The sequence below is a fragment of the Myotis brandtii genome, unplaced genomic scaffold, assembly GCF_000412655.1.
Source record: "Myotis brandtii unplaced genomic scaffold, ASM41265v1 scaffold500, whole genome shotgun sequence".
NCBI lineage: Eukaryota > Metazoa > Chordata > Mammalia > Chiroptera > Vespertilionidae > Myotis > Myotis brandtii.
The window spans coordinates 1,991,684-1,998,930 of NW_005369062.1; the positions used below are offsets into that span (position 1 = coordinate 1,991,684).

General features: G+C 37.5%; 1 protein-coding gene and 1 pseudogene across 3 annotated transcripts in view; one reads left to right on the forward strand and one right to left on the reverse strand.

The window, feature by feature from the left end:
• The window catches only part of LOC102263962 (phosphatidylinositol 3,4,5-trisphosphate 3-phosphatase TPTE2-like), a 103,088-nt gene that overhangs the window by 55,965 nt on the left and 39,876 nt on the right, over positions 1-7,247 (forward strand). The window lies entirely within an intron of this gene.
• LOC102258460 lies at positions 3,447-4,653 on the reverse strand (annotated as a pseudogene).

Below are 7,247 nucleotides of genomic sequence, written 5' to 3' on the forward strand. Positions count from 1 at the left end.
TCTATTATTGCAATTCTTTAAAATAATAGTGGTGGCCCTGGTCAGTGTTTAAAGGAAAAGACAAAAGGAAACAGAAGTAGGAGGATTGGAAGGGAAGGGATGAAATTGTCATCCATTCTAGGAATTATGATTAAAATATTAAAAAGGAACTAACAAATTCTTACAATAAATATGAGTTCAGTAATTATGTCAGATGCAATATTACCTTAAAAGAATAGCACGTCTCGACACCAACAATAACTAACTAGAAAATAAAATAGATAGCATAGGTATGAAGTATCTTAGATGTGAAGGATATCTAAGACCTCTATGGGATATGTCTTAAAACTCTAACAGAAAAATGTGATCTTGGATGGAGCGCCTTAATTATTATATATGTTCCCTTTCCCCTAAATTAATCCATTGCAATGCTAATCAAAATTCCAGTGGGATTTTTTTGAGAGAATTGATTATTTTATTTTAAAGTTTGTAATGAAGAATAAAGACCATGCAGAGCTAAGAATTTTTTAAAAAAATAAGCAAGACAACGGAAGGACTTGTATGCATGTATATAAGCATAAACAATGGACACAAGACACTGGGGGTAGGGGAGGCTGGGGGAAGGTCAAGGGGGGGCGCACATAGACATATGTAATACTCTTTGTAATACTTTAAGCAATAAAACAAAATTTTAAAAAAGACTAAAGGAAAAAGGGAGGTAGGGAGAGAGAAAAGAAGGAAAGAAAACAGGCATAAAAGAACTAAGAAAGATTGAGCATGTTTTCCCTTCTTTACTATCAGTTTTTTCATTTTTAATTTCTCAAAATATCAGTCAAAATGAAAACTGTGTTTAACTTTAGAAATCATCAGACCCTTTAATTTTATTTTGAGATTTTTTTAACTTTGTAAGAACCTTTTAAGGTTAAAAGAGCCAAAAACAATGATATTTCATAAACCAAAAATTATCTGAAATGTTTATAGTATAATGATACAAAGTTGATTTTGGTGGGGATAAAAATTTTTAAAGCCATTGTAAATCCAGCAAATGAATTCCGGGAAAGCACAATACTTTAATATTGCCTTATTGATTGAGTAGAATCAAGTTTTAATTTTACATGAAAATTAGTTTTAAGCCAGTTAGTAGTTGGCAAGTTCTATTGTTAGTTCCATAGGTTGAAATATTATATATATATATATATATGCAAATTACAATACCACGGATAAATAGAAAACATAGAAGTTGAATAATATGGAATTGCCAGGTTTTGTTTTGTTTCTACCATTCTTTTACTTACAAAAATGGCCATTTCACACTCATAGTGTAAGCAATTGACTTCAGTTTTCTGATAATTAAAGCTAAGTCTCTGTTTGGAGGAAAGCATTCATTTCAAATTAAAATTTGTTGTTGCTGTTGAGAGGGAATTTATATTATTCTGTGTTCACATGTTTTTCAATTGCAGTACAATTTCAAAGTTGTATCTCATTTTGCTTTCATTTGCCTTTCTAATTACTAATTAGATTACTAATAAGATTGAGAAAGTGTTCATAGGTTTATTAGCGACTTGGATATCTTCTTTGTAAAGTTCTGTTTAATTTTCCTGTCCATTTTTCTCCTAGATTATTTTTTTCCAGTTGACTTATAGGAGTTCTTTATGTTTTCTGGATTTTCAACTCTGCTATTTGTTATATGTATTGCAAGAAACTTTTTCTGCACTGTAATTTTCTTTTTCTTTTTGAATATCACTTGGTTAACAGAAATCTTACTTCTAACATAGTTGATGTACTATATCGTACTTTCTCTTAATAAGGTGTTTTTATGTCCTGATGAGTTTCAAAGGCATTCTCCTGTATTATCTTATGGAAGGTTCATTCCGTTTGAAATTGATCTTTGTGTGTGATATGATGAAAGAATCAAATATCATATTTTCCCATATGACTATCCAATTGTTTCAGCACACTGATTGGACTTTCATTTCTTTTTTTTTAAAGAACAAAAAATATCATTAGTTTATTGCAGTTGGTTCTGAATAAATTAAAACATACAACATATTCTCTTTTAAAATAGGTTATGAAGACCAGAATTGTAAATTGATCCCATTTAAAAACTGGAAATACATTATACTTAGTATAATTAATAGAATGGCTATCAGGAGTTTGTCATTTATATATCAAGCAATGTATTTTACATTCAGCAAGCTTAATTTTATCAAATGTTTTTTAATTTCATAGACAACAATATGATACATATTGTATAAGAAGCGCACAATAGTTTTGCACTACAATTTCAAAGTGTATAGAAATTGGAAAACAGAAGTTAAACATTGGTATACTGACAGCATTTGTGAACTTTGGAAAAACTGTATATGAAACTTAGAATCCAGATATTAGCCAATGTGAAACTTTACTTTCATAATATAAAAATGATACTTTGAGAGGCAAAATCTTATTTTACTAAACAAACTATATAAACATTTAAAATAATCATTAAAAACTCAACTTTAGAATTTATAAAGATTAGCTATAAAAATATATTGACAGTCACTTTTATAAATGTACCATTCACTACATTACAAAATAGTCTCTAGCATAAAATTGCTTTAATAACTGTATTATTTTATTCTGATAAAACTTACATTAAATTGATTATAAAATACTCTTGGAAAACTTTGGTATGCATCTTCAGAAGTTGTTTTTTTTTAAAAAAACAAAAACTCTAATATCACTTTAAGGGCCTGTAAACATTCCATTCTATTAAAGCACAACAGAATAAGTAATGTATATTCAACTGCTTACAGAATATAGAATCAAAAAACAATCTGCTATATATTTGTAGAAAATCACCATTCCCAGAATTACCACCAAAAACCAACTATTTAAAAGTGTCAAACTTTTAAACAGTTTTCTTTCCATTCTGATAATAAATGTACAAAAACACTACACCCCATTCATGTACCTTAGATGCCTGTTAGGACAAGGCCTCAAAAGTATTTTAATCCACTCTTCAAGATGCTGTCAAGTCCAATTGACAATAGAAAAAGTATATGTAATCAGAACACATAATTATTTATATTTAGTTATGCATTAGTTTTTCTTTTGGTAATTTAGAATTTATTGGCAGAAATAAAATACATACACATGCACACAATTGAAAAGAGTTAATTTTAGGAAACAGTATGAAATGCAGACCTATAGGGTAAATTGATTTATTTTGAAAATTTACCAAATTTCATCTTATCTGCCATATTTGGATTATTGACAACTACTGTTATTTAGAAAATTCAGATTAGTGAGTATTTACTTCCTGCTTCTTTAGTGTTTTTTTTTATAGAGTTTCCAGTTGTGCCAGTATCTTCCTTGAGGTCATATTCCACTTTATCCTCTGTCACCAATTCTCTTGCATAAGACTGTGAGTTGCAAAAGCCTAAATAAAAGATTCATTTTTTACCTTTTAATTTGTGTAACTCCACTAAAAAGAAAAAATCATTTAATTTTTAGGCAAATCCACAAAATATTTTCTTTCTCAAATATCAAACACTTTTATGGGAATAAACATCCTTCAAGGTTTTTAACTCTTCTATTAGAGTTTTTTAAAAACATATATTTTATTGATTTTTTTATAGAGAAGAAGGGAGAGGGATAGAGAGTTAGAAACACCGATGAGAGAGAAACACCGATCAGCTGCCTCCTGCACACTCCCTACTGGGGGTGTGCCTGCAACCAAGGTAACATGCCCTTACCGGAATCGAACCTGGGACCCTTGAGTCCGCAGGCTGACGCTCTATCGGATATCAACTGAGCCAAACCAGTTAGGGCTTCTATTCGAGTTTTATTTTGATTTTTCCAGGACTGCAACTCGATTTTCCAGGCATTTCACATATTCTTTTTTCTTTCTGCAACATTCTAGAGCACTTCTCTGCTTTTCTTCTACCTTATTTCTCTCTTCAACGGGGGATCATCTGTCTTAGTTGTCAGAGATGTAAGACTCACAGGAGATGTCATCACCACAGTTTGTGGCAGCAAAGTAGCTGAAAGTGTGGTACGAATCTGAAATGTCTACATATCTCCTGATGTAGTTTGTACAACCACCTGGTTGCTGGGCACAAGTATTTGCTGTGCATAGTGGAGAATTGTACCTTGTTGAGTACTGCCTGAATTTGTCATGGTTAGTGTCTGAAGTCCCTGTACTCCATCAGTGCTGGACTGGCCAGCTGTAAGGCTCCATTGGGGGCAATGGCAATGTACTGTCCGGTGCTATTCTGATAGATGGAAGTTGGAGCAGACATAGAAGTGACAGCAGAAACTCCAGGATTTTCTCTGTCTCCTTTTCTGCCCTGTGTATCTTCAGAAGATAGATCTTTCAAATTTTTTCTATAAGATGAGACCTGAGATTCTTCACTTTCTGATAAAGATGATACCACTTGCACGTGTGGTGGGTGAATTACAGAAGACTGAGCCGTCTGGATGACCCTCTGAACCTGTACTTGCTCTCCAGGAAGAGGTACAGTTGTCACTGGCGCAGATCCTCTTAGTGACATCTGTTGAGCGATATGAGAAATATGAGCTCCCCGAACTGTGGAACCAGGCTGAGGTCTGTGTCTGAAGTAGTACTCTTGTGGGAATCTTCCATAATCAACTGTGGCTGTCGCCTCGCCGCTCTCTGGGGCGGGAACTAGACTTTCATTTCTTTACTGCTCTGCAGGACATGGTCTATTTCTGAACTTTCTATTCTGTTCATTAGTCTTTCCTTTATCTGTATGCCTGTAGCAAAACTACCTTACTTACCATAGCTTTCTAATATTCCCGATTCCCAGTCAAGGGAGTCCACCCATCTTGCTCTCCTTCACAATTGTTTGGGTCTTAATAGACCATCTACATTTCCATATAACTTTTATAATCAGCTAGTCAAATTACACACACACAAACACATACACACAAATACATTTGATTTTGATTCAATGTTGTTTAGAATTGCATTGAATCTGCAGATTGAAGACAACTGAAATTTTTACAATTCTGATTCTTTCATCCATGAAGGGATATAGCCCCTCATTTAGTTAGGTGTTCTTCAATCTCTCTTTATAACTTTTTTCATTTTCTACACAGAAAACCTTGTGTAATTTTGCTTAGATATATTTAGTTCTTCCTTGAATGTTTGGTAAAACTCCCCTGTGAAGCCATCTGGCTGTGTGCTTTTGTTACTGGAAGTTTTTGTTTGTTTGTTTTGTTTTTAATGTCTAAAGTTAGACAAATGTCTTCTTCTCTTCAATTGACACCCCTCCCAGCCATTCCCACCCCAGACAAGCCCTCACTGCCCCAGTGTCTGTGTCCATTGATTATGCTAATATGCATGCATACAAGTCCTTTGGTTGATCTCTAACCCCTCTGCTCCCCTGCCTTCTATCTGAGGTTGGACAGTCTGTTCAGTGTTACTTTGTCTCTGGATCTATTTTTGTTCATCAGTTTATGCTGTTCATTACATCCCACATATCAGTGAGATCATGTGATATTTATCTTTCTCCGACTGACTTTTTTCACTTAGCATAATGCTCTCCAGTCCCATCCATGCTGTTGCAAATGGTAAAAGTTCCTTCCTTTTTATAGTAGCACTTGGGGCCCAGTGTATGAATTCATGCATCTTGAAAGGAACTGTGGGCCACGAGGCTGCGGTGGGCACAGGGGCGGGTCTCGGCCCCTCCCGCCATGGCCCCCATCCCTTGTCTGCCAGCAGCCCAGCTCCTGCCGCTGCTGTTCCCATGCGCTGACAGCACAGAGAGATTGGGGCCAGCTGGGCCCAGCGCTAGCGGCAGATGCGAGTGGGGCCAGCGCCTTCAGCGGGTGTGAGGGGTGGCTGCTGGTGCGATCACCTCTCAGCAGCAGGGGGAGGTGGAGAGGCCACTCACACCTGCTGACGGCACCGATTGATTGGGACCGGCACTGGGCACACCAGTGGGTGCAAACGGCAGCTCTAGAGCCGGTTGCGGGTGTGAGTGGGGCCATCACCGGCAGTGGGTGCAAGAGGCGGCTGCCAGCCCTGATTGCCCCTCAAGAGCAAGGGGAGGTGGAGAAGCCCTGAGGGGCGATCAGGGTTGGGAGACGCCACTCACACCCACTGCCGGCGCTGAGCGATTGGGGCCAGCCCCAGGCGCTGGAAGCGGGTACAAGTGGCAGCTCCATCGCTGGCAGCTGGTACAAGAGGGGCTGGCACCAGCAGCAGGTGCAAGAGCCTGGTGGGACCACGGCATGCAGGAGAAAAGAATTTTCAGTAACCACCAGAGGCTCGCCCCGATGACAGCGACTGGCACCCTGCCTTGGTCTGACACCCCCTCTCACCTGCTCCACCATTGCCCTGCGGCCAATGCCCGCCATGTGACATGATCTGCCGCCTGCTGCCAATACCTGACATGTGTAGTACATGCCCCCTGGTGGTCAGCGAACGTCATAGTGACCAGTTCTTGGGTTGTTCAGTTGTTTCGTAGTTCCCCCATTTGGTCTATTTGCATATTAGGATTTTATATATATAGATAGTATTCCATTGTGTAGAGGTACCACAGTTTTTTTTTGTTGTTGTTGTTTTTTAAAATATATTTTTTATTGATTTTTACAGAGAGGAAGGGAGAGAGATAGTTAGAAACATCGATGAAAGAGAAACATCGATCAGCTGCCTCCTGCACATCTCCACTGGGGATGTGCCCGCAACCCAGGTACATGCCCTTGACCGGAATCAAACCTGGGAACCTTCAGTCCGCAGGCCGACGCTCTATCCACTGAGCCAAACCGGTTTCGGCCCAAATCTTAGCTATGGTAAATTGTGCTGCTATGAACATAGGGGTGCATATATCCTTTCTGATTGGTGTTTCTGGTTTCTTGGGATATATTCCTAAAAGTGGTGTTACTGGGTCAAATGGGAGTTCCATTTTTAACTTTTTGAGGAAACTCCATACTGTTTTTCACAGTGGTGGCCGCACCCTGCATTCACACAAGGGCTGCACAAGGGTTCCTTTTTCTCTACATCCTCTCCAGCACTTGTTATTTGTTGATTTGTTGATGATAGCCATTTTTTTCAGGTGTGAGATGGTACCTCATTGTTGTTTTGATATGCATCTCTCGGATGATCGGTGACTTTGAGCATGTTTTCATATGTCTCTCAGCCTTCTGTATGTCCTCTTTGAAAAAATGACTATTCAGGTCCTTTGCTGATTTTTTATTTATTTATTTATTTATTTATTTATTTATTTATTTATTATTCCTTAAGTATTTTAAAGAGTATT